This window comes from Mastacembelus armatus, unplaced genomic scaffold, assembly GCF_900324485.2.
Source record: "Mastacembelus armatus unplaced genomic scaffold, fMasArm1.2, whole genome shotgun sequence".
Lineage (NCBI taxonomy): Eukaryota > Metazoa > Chordata > Actinopteri > Synbranchiformes > Mastacembelidae > Mastacembelus > Mastacembelus armatus.
This window is the reverse complement of record NW_022872894.1, coordinates 1-21,270: the sequence shown is the minus strand read 5'-3', so window position 1 is coordinate 21,270 and position 21,270 is coordinate 1. Positions and strand designations below refer to the sequence as shown.

At 42.4% G+C, this 21,270-nt stretch overlaps 3 non-coding genes across 3 annotated transcripts; all 3 read left to right on the top strand.

Annotated features, from left to right (window-relative positions):
* Window positions 1-318: 318 nt before the first annotated feature.
* trnai-aau (transfer RNA isoleucine (anticodon AAU)) lies at window positions 319-392 on the top strand. The gene has a single exon. It is a non-coding gene; the product is annotated as a tRNA-Ile (tRNA).
* A 2,345-nt stretch (window positions 393-2,737) lies between these two features.
* trnal-aag (transfer RNA leucine (anticodon AAG)) lies at window positions 2,738-2,819 on the top strand. Its single transcript has one exon. It is a non-coding gene; the product is annotated as a tRNA-Leu (tRNA).
* A 16,041-nt stretch (window positions 2,820-18,860) lies between these two features.
* On the top strand, window positions 18,861-18,933 carry trnav-cac (transfer RNA valine (anticodon CAC)). Its single transcript has one exon. It is a non-coding gene; the product is annotated as a tRNA-Val (tRNA).
* Window positions 18,934-21,270: the final 2,337 nt, after the last annotated feature.

The window sequence follows — 21,270 nt, the reverse complement described above, 5'->3', positions numbered from 1 at the left end:
TCCAGGGCCAGAGGGGATGTAGTAGACCACTACAAGCAGAGGTCTACTGGTCAGCCTGCTGTGAGAAATGACAGGGAAGTGAGTACCCAGTTTCTGGAATGGCTGGTGATAACCCGTGGATTCTAGTACATAGTAGCTGGTACACTCTCTGAAGAGCACAGAGAGCAGCTGATGAGAGTTATGTGTAGAGGACAAACGCCAAAGGCACCTCTTCAGTGAGTGTTACTCCTCTGACCTCGTTTTCTCTGTGCTTTTCAACAAATCACTAATCCCATGTTTCCTGTTTGAAATTTTCAATGTGCTGCATGTTCATACACAGGCCAGTTAGCTCAGATGGTTAGAGCGTGGTGCTAATAACGCCAATGTCATGGGTTCAAGCCCCATACTGGCCATGCAGTTATTAACTTTGAACTTTATGCATCACTCATACTCATTACAACCACAACCAAAAATACAGGGCTTTCATACTAAAGATCATGGTTTTGCCCTAGCGTAAATGTCTGGGTATTTTGGTTTTCTCCCACTGTCCACAGCAAAATATTAGAATTTCATATCTCTTTTCAAAAGTAGTATGAGAGATTGTATGCCTTGAGCAGACGTATTTCCTGTGTCTAGCTTCTCCATCTTCTAGAAAAAAACATTTGTTCAACTGTTCAAAGCAGTGATGGAGGAACAGCAAGTCCACTTGCTTATTAATAATGTCGTAATGTCTCCAGGTCCAAGTAACAACTGGGCATAGAGTCGTAACTGTGACTTACACTCCACAGCAACTTATATATTTGTGTTTATGTTATGAGTGGTAAGCCTCCATCCACCTTCTACTGCTGCTGTAGTTGCTGGGTTCTCATCAACGTCGGCCACTTGGCACCATTGCACCCACTGCCAGGAGCTCTTGGCAGGTGATACAATAATGGGTCACAGCTGTCATTGGTAAGCTCAGGATGAGTTTTCTGCAACTGAGATGCAACAGTCCATAAAAATATCACTGCTTCTACTTGGACCTTTCACATGTTAGGCAAACATGATGACCACTACACCACAGAAACTGACACAGCCTTTGTCATGAGAACATGGTGCTGGAAAATACAACATTGTACAATAAGCCCATAGGGCACTTCTTTGGAGAAGCTAAATTCAAATGATCCAAATGTGTGTCATCTTTAGGCAATCATAAAGGAGAGCAGAGAGATTTCTTGAGAACATACAGCTGTGCTCCTGTACTGTAGAGGTTTACATCTTTGCTTCAAACATCAAAGGCCCCTGCACAGCAGCCTCGAAAATTTGAACAACTAAGCATTGCAACGGGGCAATTTAAAGGGCTTTTTGCATTGACCGGGAATCGAACCCGGACCTCCCACATGGCAGGTGAGAATCCTTCCATTGAAACACCAATGCCTCTACAACCTAAACAGTGATGTCCATGAAATGGCAACATTCTCACTGTGCCCTGGGCACTAACCACTACCAGCTACTGAGAGGGGCATATGGATGGATAGTTGGCGCTCTACCTTTCCCTTCTTCTCAGAAATTATCAGCCAGCATCATCGCCCCTCTCTGTTTTCTCCAAAACTGTCAGCCAATCCCTGCCAAATTTCTCCATCTTTCCTCAAACAATTACAATCTGTGTCTAGCTTCTCCATCTTCTAGCAAAAAGTCCATTGTGTTTGAATTGAGATACGCATTTGGATTTCATTCAGTGAAGAAAATAAGGTAAAGCCGCAAAACTCTTATTCTGTAAGCTGGTTCATTTGTTACAAACCTATGAAGTCACACAGAGGTGTCGCCCAAACATACCCATATCTCTGTCCATAGTTTATACTCACATTTTGTAATACTCATGAAGGATTCTTAATGACACTGTAATGTTAATGGTCACAAGGAGTGGCAGCTTTATGTGCTTATCTTACACAGTAGTGTTTTAGCTGTAGACAGTTAGTCACTGTAGCTGTTTGTGTCTGTGTTAGTGTTTGGTACCAGCCTGAAAACAACTGCAGCCGCTGTATTTATTACTGTGTTGTGATCACTGTGTATTTACGTACATTAACCATTAATGTGCCAAATTTACCAGAGAAGGGCTTTCAGCTAACATAGATCTGAAGTTTCTCTGATCCAGTGGATCCAGTTCCACATCAGCATTCTACATCAGCAAGAGAAGTGTCAACCTTGTTTACTCTGATAACATGAAGACTCACTGTAGAAACTCACATTTACCAACCCAGATCAGGTTTAAGGACCTTATCTGGCACCAGACCACCTCTCATCACAACACACAACATTAGAAAATCTATTTTAAAGTCACACAAACACTGATTTGTCTCTTTGCTGTCCAAACCTCAGTGAGAGGTTGAAGAGTTGCTGGAGTTTTCCTGCAAGCTGCCCAGCACAGGCTTCGAGTGTCCTGGGGTTGATGTCATCTGGTCCTTTAGCTTTTGTTGCCTTCAGTTTCATTCCTCTCTTGCTCAGCAGTGATGGCTCTGCAGGAGGTTTTGGTTGAGCAGCTGTTTCAACCTGCCACAAATTTCCAATCTATTCTTCCCCTTTGCTGCTGATGAGACATGTTCAGTAACACCCATTGTTCACATGTTGGATTCAGTGAAATTCCTTCAGTCATTTTTCCCTGTGTTGGCTCTTTACATGCATTGTGTTTAAAGACAGGTTTCGTTATTGCTACGTAAACTTTCATAGGTAAACTGTTGATAAAACCATGAGCTCAGCAGGGCTTAATATGTGTTTGTGTGGTAGTGTGGCCGAGCGGTCCAAGGCGCTGGATTAAGGCTCCAGTCTCAGTTGAGGCGTCGGTTCGAATCCCACCACTGCCAGTTCTTTGTTCTCATAGTGAAGTCTGTGAAAACCTTTCTCAGTTCAGGAGCTTCTCCTTAACTCATTGTGATTTGAATATCAGTGAAAGACAATACAGTTAGACATAACTGTGAAACTGTTTCTTGTTCTGCTTAGTGTCACATGACAGAACTCGCCCTTGTTGATGTTACAGTTACTGTGCACAAAGCCCTCTCTCTTTCCTAAATATGTCTTATTAGAATTGCCAGTGTTGATAGAAATGCCACATCATAGTTGAAAGTGTTTCCTGTTGTAACGTTCAAAGACTCAAAGATTTATTGTTAATTCAACTACATGTGCAGGACATATATAGGAATCAAACTACTGTTCATCAGAAACATCAGTTCTATCAGTTTACTGAGGACAATAAAATCTCTGTCCTCTTTCGCCATCTTCATTTATATTTGTCCTTGTCAATATAATCTGAGTCCTAGATCTTTTCCTTCATCACCAGGTGTCTGACCTTGACCTGATAAATTCCTGTTATTTACTCTGTTTCACCTCAATGATTATCCATCAGTATTTTCCCAAAGGAAACACACATGATGGTTTCATAAGTTAATCTTTCCAAAATAAACTTTTTTATTTGTAATTAAATTTTCAATTTATTGATGTTAATTCTTTGAATTAACATGATATAATTTTTGAACACCAAATTACAGTTTCTGAAGACAAAGATGTGATTCGATTGGTCACTTCGTCACATTACTGAGGATGTCGAAAGTAGATGATCTGTGCAGAATTCCCAGAAGAACTTCCAGCTGACCTTCATGAGGTTGGAATGTTTCCAAGAACCCACCCAGGACAGTTATTGTGCCAAACCTCTTCACTAGTCTCCTTTTGATTTCCCACTGACTGTCTAAACAATGTACAATACATATCAGTGCATATAAGTTCAGATGATGAATCAGTTTGTTATTGAATGTTTGCATATTGTGTTGTACATTTTAATGTATGTTTTATTATAAATATTATTGTATGTATCAGTCATTTTGAATGATTGTACTGTTTGCTTCTCAGAATTTCAACTTCCAACACGAAATTCAGTTTTTTTTTTCTCATATCTGACTTTCTTCTCAGAATTGTGACTTTTTCCTCAGAAAGAAATATCGTAGTGCCCATAATCCTCTTCTGTAAAGCTTTGAATCTAACTGAATAGATAAACATGCTGCCATGACAAAGTGTGACAGCTTTGGTGGAGCTCAAACCACCATTGTTTCAAGTAGTAAACAAAGTCTCTAATCACTTGCTTCACAGAGACAGTCCTGGAATCATTGTAAGAGATCTGGTTTTATTTCTTAAGCTCCACCCACCACCCCAGTATTTATTCAGCGTTCCAGCAATGTCTTCAGTAATTCAACACATCAAATGGAGCTACAAAGAGTTTGGGTCAAAGCTCAAGCTGAGTTTTCTGAGACTGAGATGTAACAGTGACCAAAAGAGCCATATATCTAACTGGTTTCTAACCAGGAACCTTTCGTGGGTGAGGCAAATGTAATGACAACTACACTGCAGAAACTTCTGATAACAGTTTTCATTTCATATTTACTATCGGAGTATATTTAGTAAATTCTTACAATGTTAAAGACGTGTAGGAGCAGCATTATAGTTTTCATTTCCCTTGAATGAACCCATAGAAAATTAATGATCAGGACTTTCCTTTTCATTCACCTGAAGACATGAGTCTGGGGAATGCAACACTGTACTCTGAGCCCATAAGACACTTCTATTGGAGACGCTAAAATCAAGTGTTCCCAATGTGCACATTAGTTTGAGGAAATTATAAAGGAAACTTCCCATATTTAGTATATATGTAGTCAACAACTGTGTTTCTGTAGTGTAGTGGTTATCATGTTCGCCTCACACGTGGATGGACCACACAGGGAGATCCCAGTGGATTTTGAATTCATCACCTAAACCTTACCAAACATCACATCATTTAGAATGAAAACTTACTATGTGTTGTGTGTCCTGCTTTGTGTAACAGAGACAATATGGTGAAGGGCACAAGCAGATATTTTGTACATGTAAACATTCCAGGATTTTTACAGAGACGTTTACTACAATCCCACCAACATTGGGCTCATCTGGGAATCGAAACCTGGACCTCACACCCAAAGCGACATCCATACCCCTGGACAAATGAGCCAAGTGTTGACTTATTATCCTTCACATAACAGATCACAATTCCTCCGTTTTCCTCTTGTTTCTGTTTTAGGCTTTTTTTTTTTTTTTTTGCAGTTGTATTTCATTTCAAAGTCATTTATAATCTCAATCTCAAATCTCAATCTCAAATGATTTATGAACATTAGCAAAAGACATAGTGGTTTGACTATTACTGTCACCATGGAACCACCATATGAACATAATTCAAGTTAAACTGAGCTCTGTCCTATAACTGTGATTAATTGTATGTCCTGCATAAAATCTAAATCCCAGTATTTCCTGTTTGACATAGATTTGTCTCAGAATAGTTCATGACTGACTGGTGACTGAATCAATGGCAAAGACACTACATCATTTTGTACCTTTTTATTTTGGAACAGATTTTTAGAGATCGACTTTTACTGGAGAATTTAGTTTAGTGAACAGGAGCTGATAAACATGAATCCTTTATGAAACAGGAGAATGGTGCAAGGAGATAGGAAGGAAACAGAGACAGTCCTTCTAAACTTTCTAGGCTCAAGAGCTAAAATTAATTGTTCAGTGTGCAGATGATATCAGCATAAAAAGAAATGTTTCCCACAGGTCAGTCAGTAGAGCAGTCATCCATCTATTATCTATATCCGCATATTCCTAACTAGGGTCACAGGGATCTTCTGGAGCTTATCCCAGCTCTCTTTGGGATAAAGGCAGGGGTACACCCTGGACAGGCCAGCACTCCATTGCAGGGCCACATAAACAGCAAGAAACTCACACTCCTATGGGCAATTTAGAGTCACCAATCAACGTGACATACATGTTTTGGACAATAGGAGAAAACCGAAATACCCAGAACATTTATGCTCAGGGAGAAATCATGATCTTCAGTGTGAAATCTCTGCATTTTTTTTTTTAATAAGGATGAGTAATGCACAAAGTTTAAGGTTAATAAATGTTTGGCTGGTAAGGGGCTTGAACCCATGACCTAGGTACTATTAGCACCACTCGCTAACCATCTGAGCTAAGTGGCCTATGTCAAAAGTAGCAGCACATTGAAAATTTCAAACAGGAAACATGGGATTAGTGATTTGTTAAAAAGCACAAAGAAAACGAGGTCAGAGGAGTAACACTCACTGAAGGTGACTTTGGCTTCGTCCTCTACACATAACTCTCATCAGCTGCTCTCTGTGCTCTTCAGAGAGTGTACCAGCTACTATGTACGAGAATCCACGGGTTATCACTATCGATGGTTATTACCAGCCATTCCAGAAACTGGGTACTCACTTCCCTGTCATTCCTCACAGCAGGCTGACCAGTTTACTCTGCTTGTAGTGGTCTACTACATCCCCCTCTGGCCCTGGATGGTGATGGGCTCCACAGGTGTCCTCCTCCTGAGGTCTATGATGAGCTCCTTCAACCATATTCATGAGCAGGTGGTTAGGCTGAGACCACTCCACAAAGTCTCTGATCAGTGTCCTTCAGTATGACTTCTTTCACTGACATGAGCCTCTCTGAGGAGGCTGAGCAGGGATAGATGGAAGCACAGCTCACACTGCCCAGTAGGCATCAATCACATTCGTGAGGACAGTGAGTGCAGGCTCTAATGATGCAGGGTTCCAGCTAAGCCTTTAGTAACTCAGCATATCAGAGCTACAAAGAGGTCAAGGCTATCTTTGGTAAGCTCAGCACTGACATGCAACATTCAGTCATAAACTATGTTTCTGCCTGGTTTTGAACCAGGGACGTTTTCGCGTGTGATGACCACAACACTACAGAAACTGACACAAGGTATGTATTAGCACTGCCTTTTTCACACTAAAGCACAATAGAGAAACTGGTACTGCTGGGCAGTCTCCCTTCAAAATACTGACCAAGTCGGGCCCTGTTTAGCTACTAAACTCAGACAGGACAAGGCTCTTGTAGGACGGCATGGCTGTGGGCCACAGACCTTGTGATGAATGCAGCATTTCTTGATGCTAACTGACACCTACCGACTGGTTTGTACTAGATAGAAAGTAAATGCTTTGATTTTTGCAATTTAGTGTGGGTGTGACCTATCCTGGCCCACCATACTAACACTTTTTCTTTTCTATACAAAAGATTAGTCTGGAATCTCTTCAGTAGAGATCAGTTTCCAAGAGGTGGGCCAGTGGTTGCAGAATAAACCAATCAGAAACAAAGAATAAATAATATGGAATACAAAGTGTACAACTGCAAGCAGCACTGTGAGACACCTGTTTTTATGACATACTTTGTATTTTTTAAAACCTACAAATAAACTACACATCACTTGGTGATGTGACTTCAGGGGGATAATAGGAGAAGGTCTTTCAGTGTCATTAAATAAACATAGATGAGTGACTGTATCATAAAGGACTACAGAATTGTTTCCAAATTGAAAGTGATGGAAGTGGAATTTCCAGACATAAAACATTATGTCTTAACACCTGCTGTGCTGTCCTTTATAGACAGATAACAGACTCTGAGCATTTGAGCAAGGAGGATGACACTTATTTTTCTGTGGTGCTGGTCTGTTTCCAGGCTGAATAAAATAACTGGTACAAAAGCTTGACTTCCAACTGCCTAGTTTGATTATGGATGCTGGTTTTTGACAACATGGTCTCTGTGATATTTCTGTTAACACACAAATGCACCAGTGGACTTTGGAAAATCAGCATGTTGTGACAAATGTCATCTCAGTGTGGGACATAAAGCTGTACAGCTGTTTAACACAACTAGATTCAGTTCAATCACATTTAGAGTATTAGAAGGAAGTAAACACACTGTAGTTAAGGTTAGACCTTGTGTAACAACAGGTGCACTAGACAATACAACACAAATCTCATTCCCAATGTGACTTGAAACAACATGAGAATATAATTTAACAGCATAACTTAGCAGCATTATGACGTTACAGTAAATAGACTGAGGCTGCAGTTAAAATAACATCATGGCAGTGGTTAACAATGTCTACAGCTTAAACACTGCTGTGTAAGATAACACTGCCACTCCTTGTGACCATTAACATTACAGTGTCATTAAGAATCCCTCATGAGTATTAGAAAATTAGCATATACACCATGGACAGAGTTGAAAGTTTGTGATTTCTATTGTCATTACTTTCATTTGGGTATGTTTGGGCGTCACCTCTGTAGCTGGTAGTCTTAAGTGCCCAGGGCACAGTGAGCACATTGACAGTTCATGAGAGATGGTCACAAGGTGGGTCACCAATATCTGCACTTTGTTCAAATATCCTTAATGAGACGGTCAGGAGCAAGAGTAGCAAAATCAAACTGAAACACAAAGTTGTCTGTTGAGAGACAACACAACAGTACCACAGGACTGACATGTGGAGACTACCACCTTAATGCAGCTCCTTAGAGCTATAGAGTGTAAAGCACTGAATGTCAGAAGAGCATCACATGTCTATCAACATGGCGAACAAACAGGACCCTGCAGTCGTCGTTAGTATAATTCAATTAAATTCTATTCAATTCAAGTTTTATTTGTATAAAACCAAATCACAATAAAAATCATCTCAAGACACTTTACAAAACAAAAAACCCAACAATTCCTTTGGTTGGGCCAGTAACTGCACATCAGCAATATACAGCTCCAGGATCAGGGACACCTGCAGAAGGTACAGAGAGACCAGAGAGAGAGGGAGAGAGCACAAACTAGGGCAGAGAGAGAGCACAAGGTTAGTGACATTCAGTGGTGCAATGTACATGTGAGGGGGGAGGAGAGGAAGAGAAGGAAGAGGAGGGTTAAGGTAGGGGAGCTCAGGGTAGGGGAGCTCAGTGCACCACTGGTCCTCGGGCAGTCTAGGCCTATAGCAGCATAACTAAGGGATGGTTCAGGGTTGCCTGAAGCCAGCCCTAACTATATGCTTTGTCAAAGAGGAAGGTTTTAAGTCTAGCCTTAAAAGTACAGAGAGTGTCTGCCTCCTGAACCCAGACTGGGAGCTGATTCCACAGGAGAGGAGCTTGATAGCTAAAGGCTCTGCCTCCCATTCTGCTTTTGGAAACTCTGGGAACCACAAGTAGACCTGCACTCTGGGAGCGAAGTGGTCTATTAGGATAATATGGTACTATGAGGTCTTTAAGATATGAAGGAGCTTGATTATGAAGGGATTTGTATGTGAGAAGAAGGATTTTAAATTCTATTCTGTTTTTTACAGGGAGCCAATGAAGAGAAGCCAATATAGGAGAATATGATCTCTCTTGCTAGTTCCTGTCAGGACTCTGGCTGTGGCATTCTGGATTAACTGGAGGCTTTTTATGGAGATATTGGGACATCCAGATATTGAGTTACAGTAATCTAGCCTTGAGGTAACAAATGCATGGACTAGTTACTGCATCATTTTGAGACAGGATGTTCCTAATTTTGGAAATGTTGTGCAGGTGAAAGAATGCAGTTCTAGAGATTTGTTTTATGTGTGAGTTAAAGGACATGTCCTGGTCAAAATAATTCCAAGGTCTACTATCTGCAGGAAGTAGCTGTTGAGTTAGTATTGATACAAAACATTAAAGTGGTCACATGTGACTCAGTGTAATAGGGTTAATATTGCATATGATTCCACTTGTCATTACTTTCATTTGGGTATGTTTGGGCGTCTCCTCTTGGTAGCTGGTAGTGGTAAGTACCCAGGACACAGTGAGAATGTTGCCATTTCATGAGAGACGGGCATGAGGTGGGTCACCAATATGTGCACTATGTTCAAATATCCTTAATAAGATAGTTTGAAGCAGTGATGCACAAAGTTGTTGTTTGAGAAATATCAAAGCAGTTCTAACTTGTCAAGACTGGGATTTGAACCCACACCTCCAGTGGAGGCTGCAACCTGAACACAGCACCTTAGACCGCTCGGCTATCCTGACTGCTGCTAGAACTGAAATGCACAAATTTTGAATGATGACATATCACTCACTAGCCTATCATCACGACTCATGGCCCCTTGAAAATCTCAATCTCTGCTGAAGAGATTCCAGACTAATTCAGTGACATGGAGATGTTTGATCCAGGAAGGACACTTGACAAACTGCTCTCTTGCTCACCATGTTGTAGTACTTTTCCAACTTTCAAGGCTGGTGCAGGGGCCTTCTGTGTGTAAGGCAAACATGTTAACATCTACACTACAGGAACACAACTGTATGTTTTCAAGAAATCTCTCAGGGCTCCTTTATGATTTCCTAAAGATGACACACAGTTGGATCATTTGAGTTTAGATTCTCCAAATAAAGTGTCTTATGGGCTTAGTGTATAATGTTGCATTTCCCAGTGCCATGTTCTAAGTCTAAAGGTTGTGTCAGTTTCTGTAGTGTAATGATCATCACATTCGCCTCACACATGAAAGGTCCCTGGTTGGAAACCAGGCAAAAACAGAGCTCTTGCCTTGACTGTTGCATCTCACTTATGGAAAACTCAGCCTGAGCTTACCAAAGGTAGCTCTGACACAATCTCTGTGTCTTGCATTTGATAGTGTACACGTCATATCGTTTGTTTCTATCATTCGTTTATTCTGTGTCCATTGCCACCCCCATGTAATTGATCTCAACTGAAGATATTCCAGACTAATTCTTTGTATAGAACGCCTATGTCTCTCCTGGAAACCTGCTGGCAGACTGCAGTTTGACTAGCCGGCAGCACAACGGACTGAGCCTCAGTAAAACCGAGGTCAGACAAGTAACCCATGGCTGTGCTGGTTGTCTCACACTAATCTCAGTTGGTCTCTGTAGATACTTACAGCTTCCTCCTAAACTGCTATTTAGACCGCAGACTCAAACACAGAACTTCTTCTTCTTCTCCTTTTGGCTGCTCCCTTCAGGGGTCGCCACAGCGAATCATCTGCCTCCATTTAACCCTATCCTCTGTATCCTCCTCACCCACACCAACTATCCTCATGTCCTCCTTCACTACATCCAAGAACCTCCTCTTTGGTCTTCCTCCCGTATGGAAGTCATATCTGTGATTCGCATGTTTCATTTGGCTAAGATTTTACGTCGGATGCCCTTTCTGACACAACCCTCTGCATTTACTGAGGCACATGAAGACACTGGATTGTGCCCTCCTGTGGTTGCATTAGACTCAAACACAGAACATGAATTGATTTCAAGATTTCTTCCACTTGCGTTTGATGGTCTTCAGCAACACCCACTCAGCTGTGTGGGGTCCTGTCCCTGGTCCTCCTGGTCCCTTTGTTGCTTCTGTGATCTGTGTGGAAAAAGCTGAGACAAGAGCCTTTAGTTGGTCATAATACGGCTTATAGCCCCTCCTAGGAGGCTCCTCAAACATTAGTCCAGAGTCCGGTGCTGGTGCTGGTGCCCTGTCAACAATTCATATGGCGTGAACCCTGTAACCCGATTTAGCCCCAGCCCCCCTTATGCCTAATAGAGTTATAGGAAGCGCTTGTATCCAATTGAGTTTCATCTGTGCACAGATCTTAGCCAATTTGGTTTTCAGATTTTTGTACATGTGCTCCACTTTTCCCTGAGATTGTGAATGATATACAGTACCAAATGCATGCTTTAACCCTAGCTAGAATTGCTTCTACTCTTCTCAGGTCCTCATTTTTGAAGTGGGTTCCATTGTCAGACCTGACCTTTCTGGGAAACCCATGCTGTGGAATGTAATGGTTAGTCAAACATTTTATGACAGTTTTGCTGTCTCCACTCTTTGCTGGCCATGTCTCTGGCCAGCCTGTGTATGCATCCACCAGGAACAACAGATATCTCTTACCTTCCACTCGTTCTCCCATATCTGTGAAATCAATAATTACTTCATCTCCTGGTCCTGTGTTAATGGGAAAAGTACCTTCGTACCTTTTTTTTCTGTTGCTCCCCTTTGTTTCCACACAGATTTTTCAAGTGGGGAGACTTTCTGTTTTGCTTCTTCAATCAAGGCACATATTGTATATACTTATAGTCTTTTCAGATTTATAGTTCTATTCCACTTAGTACTTCTTTTAATATTTTAATTTCCGATTTATCTCACATCTTGCTACTTCTGGCTCTCTGCTGTGTACTGTACTTACTGTTGCAACAATACAATTTCCCATTGTGGGACAAATAAAGGTTTTCTTATTCTTATTCTTATTACTTGTAAGTGGGGGTAGGATCTCCGTTACCCCCATCCCTGAAGTGAGGACCATCATGTGTGCCTGATAGCCTGCCACTCTTTTAGCCTCGTCATCTGCTCTTTGATTCCCCAGAGCCACTCTAGTCTCAGCCCTGTCATGTCATGTCCTATACATTTGATGATGGCCACCGCTTGTGATCCCTTCAGCACTTCTGCCAGTTCTCTCATTTCTTCCTCATCTTTGATGGGCTGTTGGGAAGCTGTCTGAAATCCTGCGCAGACCCACTGCCTAAGTTCTGTCTGAGCTGCTCCTACCACATAGGCTGAGTCTGTGTAGATGTTAATTCTTTTCCCTTTTCCCCATTTAAGTGCTTCTATCACTGCTTGTAGCTCAGCTAACTGAGCCGATGGTTTCTTCCTAAGCCTTTCTGCCTTTAAGCACCTCAAATCTCTCTTCTGTTTCCCTGATCACTGCATATCCTGCTTTCAGTCCCTTGGTGGGATGCCTGTAATAGCATCCATCTGTAAACACTGTCTCTGCTTCCCCCTCTAGCTCTATACTGCTAAGATCTGGCCTGGTCTTAGTGTCCATACTTATCCTCTCCTCACACCTGTGTGGCTCACCCTCCATCATCTGCTCTGCCATGTTGATGCCTTCGTATGTGTATGTTATGTGTGGGCTGACTAAAATTTTCGCTATCCTACTCTGTCTCAAAGACGTCATAGTGAAGGCGGCCGAATTAATGAATGAGTCCACACTGTGTCGTTAAGATGGTGAGCGCATGTCCCATTACGATGTGTACAGTTTTTTGGATGACCTTTGCCACTCCTGCTGCACAGTGGATGTCGTTTTTCCATGTTGTCAAGCAAAATATTGCTGTACATAAGTACTTTCCTACTCCCCCTTTGTTTCTGAAACAGGACACTGTTTAGGGTGCGATCAGAGAGATCCAGGGGTTCTAGGATGAGAACAGGGAGAATAGTCCACCCCCTTTGGGAGTTTCAGGTAGTAGTAAACCCCAATATATATCCGCCCCAGGGTGCGGTGCCTGTGTGGTCCTGTTTTCCGCTAGTAGCCACTGTCCATCACTCATCTGTCCGTTCACAAAGTAGTTATGCGAATCACCATTAGGAAAGGTCAATATCACTCCCTCCTGGGAGCACAGGTCTGATGCTCCCACTTTAATAAGTAAGTCTCTTCCCAGCAGGTTAGTAAGGGAGTGCTCAGAACAGACGAACTGATATGTTAGAGTCTGTGTTAACACGAAGTGGATCGGTGAGTGGTAGTTTTGTTGTTATCCCAGAGAAACCTACTAGCTCAACAGCTTGTGATGACATATCCGTAGCCTCCACCGTCGTGGTTAAGGTGGAGTAGGTGGCCCCTGTGTCCACCAAAAAGGGCAGCTGTTTGTTTTTGACCTGGATTGTGATCATTGGGTCTGCCCTCCCAATGTCAGGTCCTCTCTGTGGGCCTCGTCAGTACAGGTTCTCCTCCTTTTGGAAGAGGGGATATTGTCGGAGGGCGTTGATAGTACATGGGACACTCTCTGACCAGGTGTTCTGGTTGGCCACAGCCGGTGGTGGTGTGGTGAGGGAACCCAAGGAAGCACTGGGAACAGGTCAGGATTGTCACTGGCCTTTAGAGCAGGTTGTTGTACTGACTGCTTGGTCTTTTTGTCTTTCTGTTTCTCCTGATTAACCTCCTGCCTGGCTTTTCCCAGCTGTAGCTTTAAAAGTTACTTTTAAAGGTCCTCAACCGTTAAATTCTCTTGCTCCTCCTTATCCTGTGCGCTTTGCAGGTGATGGAGGAAGTGCCTCTCCCATACAGCTGAGTCACTCCCTGGTATATCAGGATTACCAGCCATGCTGTCCCTCACGGACTTGGGGGCCCCTCCCATCACAGCCTTCCGGAAGAGTTCCTCCTGCATCTTATCTGAGTGGGGATGGACTCTGGCGGAGTTAGTCCATTCCTCCTTACACCGAGAGGCTGGCCTCTCTCCGGCCTTAGGGGCAAATGTGAAGAGGTGTGCGGCCCCAGCCGGGGCCGGGAACTTTGCACATATTGCTTTCCCAATTGGAGTGGCAAGCTCAGTGAATGGGGTGTGATCTGGCAGCTGTGTGCATCTAGCACTTTCTTCAATTTGATATACGTCCCAAACCGAGAGTATCTCTCCCATCAGCGCTCTCCAGTCGCCTAAGGCCACCTTTTGTCCCTGCGTGAGCTGCTCAAATTTATTTAACCACTTACCTCCTTACCTTTCCATCAGCGCTCTCCAGTCGCCTAAGGCCACCTTTTGTCCCTGCGTGAGCTGCTCAAATTTATTTAACCACTTACCTCCTTACCTTTCCATCAGCGCTCTCCAGTCGCCTAAGGCCACCTTTTGTCCCTGCGTGAGCTGCTCAAATTTATTTAACCACTTACCTCCTCCCTCTGCAGTGTGTGGGAGTTTCTCCACTACTCTATTCATGTCTGTCTCTAGGGGCGAACCAACACTCCCAGAGGCACCCTTCCTCGGGACTTTGTCCTGTACGTCTACAGGAATGGACTCCAACCTTACGGTCCTTCTTAAGAATTTAGGTGGACCCTATCCCACCAGGGACTCTAACTCCTCCTCCCATAGGAGTCGATGGCAGCCACACCGGACACTATACTTCTTTTTTAAGGCTTCAGTCTCAGTTGAGGTGTGGGTTCAAATCACACCACTGCCAGTTATTTGTTCTCATAGTGAAGTCTGTGAAAAGTGAATATCAGTGAAAGACAATACAGTTAGACATAACTGTGAAACTGTTTCTTGTTCTGCTTAGTGTCACATGACAGAACTCGTCCTTGTTGATGTTACAGTTGCAGGACATACAGAGGAATCAAAATGCTGTTCATCAGAAACATCAGTTATATCTGAGAAGAAGAAGAAGAAGAAAAAAAAAAAAAGAAAAAAAATCAGGACACCAAAGAAACAGGAAGGAAGGAAAACCGACCCGGACGATTATCCTGTTTACAATGACTGAACCTGAGAATAAACCTGCTGCTGAGCTGGTTTGAGATTGCAGATGTGTTACCAGGACAACAATTGCATCATCATAACATCATGTGTGTACATTGTAAAATAATCAACAGGATAAGCAGTAAGGAGAAACAGTAAAAAATATCATCCTAATTTTGGAAGAACCTGTCTAGGACAATAGCAGGGGAGGGATTGATTTAAAAAAAAAAAAAAAAAAAAAAACATAAATAAACATTGAGTCCAAGTCTGTTTTTCTTTAAAATGTCAATTGCTCAGGTAAACAAGGACCCAGAGCACTGGGCCCACTGCAAACAGTAACAAAGGAGGTTCATCCTTTTATCTCAGTGATCAACAGGTCATTGTCTAGCAATTAACTGACAGAAACACCTTCATAATAAAGACAGGAGGACTGATCTTGAGGATTTGTGTATGATCCAATCATTGTGGTTTTAGATCAAATCTGGAAACATCTAAACTACAAAACAGAGCACACTTTACATACTATTTCCAGGTGTGTTTTCCTGATTTTACTCAATAAACCAGCTTAGAGAAGGCAGTGCATGGTTTAGTGGTTAGTGAGCCTGACCACGAACATGGTGATGCTGGTCCCACTCCTGGACTTGTCATCTTGAACAGCATATATTCCCTTGCTCTCCTTTCCACATTTCCTGTCTCTTTCTCTGTCCTATAAGACATAAAGGCACAAACTGCCCAAATAATAATAATTAAAAAAAAAACTTCTTAGGAGTAGGTCTGGGCAGCATGGTGGCTGAGTGGTTAGTACTGTTGCATCTCAGCAAGAAGGTCGTGGGTTTGCATCCTGGCCTTTCTGTGTGGAGTTCTCCCTGTGCTTGTGTGGGTTTACTCTGGGTACTTCGGTCCAGAAACATGCATGTTAGGTTGATTGGTGACTCTAAAATTGCCTGTAGGAGTGTGAGTGTGTGAGGTTGTCTGTCTTTGTGTGTCTCTATGTGGCCCTGTGATGGACTGGTGACCTGTCCAGGGTGTACCCCTGCCTTCCACCCGAGAGAGAGCTGGGATAGGCTCCAGCAGATCCCTGTCACCCTGAGCCAGGAAAAGCGGGTATAGAAAATGGATGGATGGAGTAGGTCTGTGCCTTTACCCAGCCAGTTTCAGAGACTAAACTTTCACCATGTCTGTTCAAAGTGACTTTCTATTGTTTTATATATTGTTATCCATTAGGCCACCAGGATTTCAGTTTCTTGGTGACCAATTTTCTTGGTATCCAGATAGTTCCATTACAAAGCAACACCATCAGTACGAGTTCTAATAGGCTGGCAATCTGTATAGTCTATACCCTGCCTGGGATTTACTAACTTTGGTCTATACACCCTGAACTGGACTCGTTAGGTAAACAATAGAAGTGAGCCCAGGTGAAGTTCATTAGGGTCTAATGGTTGAGTCTTCGAAACCCTTTGATCCATAAACTGGGTATGTGTGTGTGTCCTCCCTGGAGGATATGTGAAGTGTTACTTAATTTCCTGGGAATACATGAAAGGGCAGCCTGGTATATTGAATATAAGTTATGTCTGAGCCCTCCACCCCTGTTCAGGGAGGGTTTTTCTACCTGAAGATGTATGGCTTCTCTGATTCCTCTCTCAAACCATCTGTCTTCTCTGTCCAAAATATGCACATGACTGTCTTCAATGAGTGTCCTGTGTCCTTTACATGGATTTACACTTTATTTACACTCTGAATTCTGACTTTTCTTAGCAGTGTTGGGTGAAATCCATTTGAAATCAGCTTTCTGATTTTATTTTATATTTTTAATCCCAGTAACTAAGCTGATAATAAAAAAAGAAAATACATCCATCATCTACAGTGTTTATTCTTATCAAGAGTAGCAGAGTTCTGAATCCAGTCCCAGCTGACACTGAGCGAGCGGTGGGGTACACCCTGGATGGATTTCCAGTCTATTAGAGCTCCATCTCATTTCATGTGTTGCGTTTTAATGGAATTTTATGGATACCAAGACTGTTGGTTCACTGAGCTTCTGAAGCCCCAGTGGCCTAATGGATAAGGCACTGGCCTCCTAAGCCAGGGACTGTGGGTTCGAGGCCCACCTGGTGGTTTGTGTCTGACTGGGGCATACAAGCTGCATTGTTTGAGGGTCCTCAGACTCATACAGCCTCTGGGGGCCCATACCTCCTCAAATGTGCAGTAGAGCCTGACTGCCTCCACAAATTCAAGGTACACTGACGAGTAGTGGGCAAAAACCTCCTACCAGTGGACGTAGAGAAGTTGAAATTGTCATCCCACATATTGCTGTACTGTATGCATTATACTCTGTATACATTACAATCATCACTGTAGAAAAAGGGTAGATGTTTTATTTTCATCTAAGTTTGTAATAATCAGTATTTGAAATGCTCAGACGGGGCAGCAAAAGAGAGATGAGCTCACAACACAGGTTGAGAAGGAAAGGTTTTATATTTGATCTGTAACTGGTAATGTGTTAAAATCAGCACCTTAAAGTGGACTAACTAACATAAGCAATGCAGCCTATTTAATAGGTAAGTTCTCTCACAGAACAGAAGGACATTCATCGGCTGTTATGTCTATGAAGTATTTCAACTCAATGAGACTTCCAGAAATTAGCTGTTGTTGTACTTTGTCACTCTTCAATCAATGGCACTGACACTACATCATTTTATAGCTTTTTTATTTTGGAACAAATTTTTAGAGATGGACTTTTGCTGGAGAATTTAGTTCACTGAACAGGAACTGACGAATATGAATCCTTTATGAAACAGGAGAATGGAGAGAGGAGACAGGTTCTTGCATGTTCCAGTGTCTCTGGAAAAATTCAGACAATGTGGAATAAGGGGAGATATTTTTTAAGAGTAACTACAGGTGGTGCTGTGGTTTAGTTTGTTAAAGCACCCAGCAGTGCCTCAATAATAACTCTATTCTTAATCTCAGGATTAGGGTTAGGTTTGAGCCCCACGTTGGGTGGTGGTGATTCTACAGTAGAGCTCCATATGTTGAGAAGAGGTGATGTGACTTCAGGGGCGTAATAGGAGAAAGTACAGGCTGATCTGGTCCATTTCATAATGTAGAAGAGCTTGACCACAATTGTTAGTCAGAGAAGAGTTGAACCTCTGCTTCTACCTGGACTTGAACCAGGGACCTTTTCACGTGTGAGGCCAATGTGCCTTGCTTATGATTTTAAAGATGACACTCTGAATACAAAAAACCACAACAAATACACATGCTGAAATATAAACAACAGCACTGGTGATTGCTAGCCTGGCCAGTCCGATCTAATCCTTACTTAACAAAAGAATGTGGTTCTGGAACCCCTGCCATAGGAAGTCTTTTCCTGCAGCTTCAAAAGAGCCAGGCCAATCACAGCTGCTTATCTGCAATGGGGTGGGCTCTACAATCCATCATCCAACCAGATTTAAACAAATCTTGCCCATATGCACTGACTTGTTCGTAACTTTGCTCAATGACATTCCTAACTCAGCAAAGCTTTCTACAACTGGCTATTGCTGTTTACTCCATTCAAAAATATGCACAGAACTGGTGATAACACTGTGTATTCTCATGTTTTTACAACAAAAACAATAACAGTCATTCACAAGCATCTCTAGGCTACTGCACACGTCATATTGTTTGTTTCTGATTGGTTTATTCTGCAACCATTGTCCCACCTCTTGGAAACTGATCTCTACTGAAGAGATTCAAGACTAATCCAGACTAATACCAGGTTCTGTAGGCATTTTCTCTATTGCGCCTTAGCTTGAAAAAGGCAGTGCTAATAAGCCTCTTGTGTCAGTTTCTGTAGTGTAGTGATCATCACGTTCGCCTCACACGTGAAAGGGCCCTGTTTCAAAACCAGGCAGAAACATAGTTTATGCACTGACTGTTGCATGTCAGTCTGAGAAAACTCTGAGCCTGAGCCTACCAAAGGTAGCTGTCAACCAACCTCTTTGCAGCTTCATTTGATGTGCTGAATTACTAAAGCCTAAGCTGGAACCTTGCATCAATACAATCTGCACTTACTGTCCTCACAAACGTGGTTGGTGGCTACTGTCTGAAAAACTGCACAGTGTGAGCTGTGCTTCCATCTATGCCTTGCTCAGCCTCCTCAGAGAAGCTCATGTTGGTGGACCTGAAGGGAGTGGGGGTGCATGACAATGGCCAGAGACTTTGTGGAGTGGCCTCAGCCTAACCACCTGCTCCTGAACGTGGATGAAGGAGCTCATCATAGACCTCAGGAGGAGGACACCTGTGGAGCCCATCACCATCCAGGGCCAGAGGGGGATGTAGTAGACCACTACAAGCAGAGTAAACTGGTCAGCCTGCTGTGAGGAATGACAGGGAAGTGAGTACCCAGTTTCTGGAATGGCTGGTAATAACCATCGATAGTGATAACCCGTGGATTCTCGTACATAGTAGCTGGTACACTCTCTGAAGAGCACAGAGAGCAGCTGATGAGAGTTATGTGTAGAGGACGAAGCCAAAGTCACCTTCAGTGAGTGTTACTCCTCTGACCTCGTTTTCTTTGTGCTTTTTAACAAATCACTAATCCCATGTTTCCTGTTTGAAATACATCAGTGGCCAGCATCAACACGTCCATGTTATATATAAAACAAAGTAAAACTATAGAAACTCACCACAGTAAATGAAAGTATCCACTGTACCTCGTTGTCTTGTGCTGATAGTAGTGAGAACAGACTCCTGTTGTTACAGTCAACACCAGAGCAGCTTTTGTGCTCAGCTTGTCTCCTGCTGTGTCAATCCTCTCTGTGCCAGAGCCAGTGTCCAATAATGGAGGACAGCAGAGTTTTGCTGAACTTTTCCATGGGCTGTTTTTGGGCAGAGCCAGAGGAGGGGCTTGCCTCTTGTATACAAGAAAAGGAAGTGGAAAACCTATTGTTTCACGACTTCTCTTCAACAAAACAGAGAAAAGGAAAAAAAAAAGGAGGCGCCTCTACCTGCTTTGTGTATCTCTACATACACCAGACAGCCATATACAGTAAGTGTACCAAAATGACCAGAAAGTCAAATTTGCATAATAGGGGACTTTTCAACTATGCATCCACCATCAGTGGTGATTTCAGCTTCAACCTACCAAAGTCAGCTGTTGTTTAGCCCTCTGATGCATGAATTATGACAGTCTGAGTCAAGACTTTTTTTCCTAAGTGTTTTTATTCTTCTTAGGTCATGAAAACAATAAATTTAAAAGTTTTTCAAAAATCAGATTTTTTCAGAAAGTTACAGATATGATATGAACTTAATGTAAAATAAAAAATTAAATTGTGTTTTTATGGTAAATCCATGAACAATTATTTCTTTTTATGATTCAAAGAAACATTTCAATATATATGTCCATGAATTTTAACATTGTATTGTCTATGTTTAGGCCTGAATAAGAAAACAAATGACACTCACAGTGTCTCCATAGTTCTTTAAGGATGCAGGATTGGTAATATCATGCCATTATAATAGCATTTTCCGCAACAAGAACTGACATATTAGTCCTTGTATCTCTGAACGCTTATTTTTAAAATAACACTCTAGAGGCTGATATGCAGCTCCACCTTAGAAACCACTGCATTTAGAAGAAAATTACTTTTAAATAGCTGTCCACTGTAGTGACCACTATGCGTCAGAGGGTTTAAAACCAAATCTGTTGAATAAATGGGCTGTAAATGTTTAGACAGATAGAAGAGCTGAAGGAAAGCCACCAAGAACAGCTAGGGAACATCTTTGAGATGCTATCAAAGACCATGCCTGCCAGAGTGCTATGGACACTCTGGAAAACCAGTATGTGCCTCTGGATGAGTTCATCACTAAGCAGGACAAAGTAGAGGTATGTCATTTTACTGGCTAACAGGTCAGTCCTTAGACAGACAGATGTGGCTGAAAGTGTTGAAATCCATCCATCCATCCATTATCTATACCTGCTTATTTCTTACCAGAGTCACAGGGATCTGCTGGAACCTATCCCAGCTCTCTTTGGGTGAAAGACCCTGGACAGGTCACCAGTCCATCACAGGGCCACACAAAGAAACACAACCTCACACACTCACACTCACTCCTATGGGCAGTTTAGTTGAGTTATAAATCAACCTGACATACATGTTTTTGGACTGTGGGAGGAAACTGGAGAACCTGGAGAAAACCCACGCAAGCACAGGGAGAACATACAAACTCCACACAGAAAGACCCAGTTGCAAAA